Genomic DNA, 1873 nt, shown 5'->3' with positions numbered 1-1873 from the left:
TTACTTGGCCCCTAATCGCCTTAATTGTAGTGATTGACTTCCTTATTATTTTGATACTTCTTGATTGTGAGTTCCCCTATGACTTCGTACAAATATGTTACATGTCCATTTGTTGTGGTTACCGGTGTAATTATTACGTGCTTATTATGTCTTATTTCTTTGTTAAGGTTAGTGTGCTTCTTGGTTTTCTTTCCGTGATCCTTATTATGTACTATCCATGCTTGACTTGATGAGTACCCATATTGGACCAAGCTTATGGTAATTCCTTGGTATTTGACCGTTGTTGAGTATTGACTCAAGTTGGAATTCATTTTGTGAAGTTAATTGCTGGGACGAGATTGATTAATGTTGATACCATTGCCGGGATGTATTGTTTATGATATTGTTTCCCTTGTCGGGATGTTATTGCTTATGATATTGTTTCCCTTGCCGTGATGTTATTGCTTATGATATTGTTTCCTTTGCCGGGATGTTATTGCTTATGATATTGTTTCCCTTGCCGGAATATTGTTATTATACTATTGTTCTCTTGCAGGGATTCTATTGTGATGTTATTGATCCCCTGCCCAAATTGCTTGTGATTGTTGCTTGGGTGAGGAAGAGTGTAAAGCACGAAGGGTGATGCCGTGTACGATATTTGTGAGAGAGTGTTAAAGCACGAAGGGTGATGCCGTGCATGATATTTGTGAGAGAGTATTAATGCACGAAGGGTGATGCCGTGCCGCACGATGTACCATTCCGTGCCTTTATATGAGTGATAATGCACGAAGGATCATTCCGTGCCATGATTATATGAGGTAAAAACACGAAGGGTAATGCCGTGCCAATTATATTGATTCTTATGGTGAGGATGAGAGTAAAAGCACGAAGGGTGATGCCGTGCACTTGTCCTTGATTTTCCTGATTCTTGCTGATAATTGAGTTATGGTGCTCTTTATGTTTATTTCCTGATTTTCTGTTGTTACTTGATTCTATTGTGGGTACTGATTCCCTTGCCCAAATTGCTTGTGATTGTTTCTTGGGTGAGGAAGACTGTAAAGCACGAAGGGTGATGCCGTACACGATTTTTGTGAGAGAGTGTTGAAGCACGAAGGGTGATGCCGTGCATGTTACTTGTGAGAGAGTGTTAAAGCACGAAGGGTGATGTCGTGCACTTTCTGTTTGCTATGCTTATTTGTTGTTACTAATTCAAGTGTTTTAACTGTTCAGATTCCTTTACTGCTGCGATCCTTTGTGATGGAACCCCATAGTGTTTTCAATACTTCGCCGTATTTATATGTATATTTCAATACTTCAAATTTCAATAATTGTTCCATTTTTAATTCAATTAGTTACTCAATTAAATTCCCTTAAACCGTCCGAGGTTGTATTTTACTTTAAAAAAAAGAATTTCTACTAATTAATCCCTTGTTAAAGGTAATAATTGATTCGATGTTGTATTTTAATTGAAAATGGTATTTTTTTTATTCAAATAATTTCTAAAAATAACTTCATCTTTTCTTGCTGAGTTCCTAATTGGTTTAGAAGTTGTACTCTACTTTATGTTATGTAAGTGAGACTCTGTGAATATCTTAATTGCATTGGTTATGGACCCAATGTACTGAGTAACATAAGAACGTTGTTGTGCAAAGGGAGATAGAAATATGTGGGCACAAGGTGCCGGGTGTGCTAAATGTTTGGTAATTGAGGTATGATATGAGACATCGAGTTTGAGGTGGCTGGAATTGTGCACCAGAAATGATATAATTTATTGAGCTGACATCGCCTTCCTTGTTTGAGTACATTCTTACTTGTCTGTGTTGCGGCTGTGTTAGTGTTAGTTTATTTGGTTATCTTTCGTTTCCATCCGTGTTTCTCTTTATTGTTTCTACTG

Source organism: Nicotiana attenuata, chromosome 1 (genome assembly GCF_001879085.1).
Source record: "Nicotiana attenuata strain UT chromosome 1, NIATTr2, whole genome shotgun sequence".
NCBI lineage: Eukaryota > Viridiplantae > Streptophyta > Magnoliopsida > Solanales > Solanaceae > Nicotiana > Nicotiana attenuata.
The sequence above is the reverse complement of the archived record's forward strand: the minus strand, read 5'-3'. Positions refer to the sequence as shown.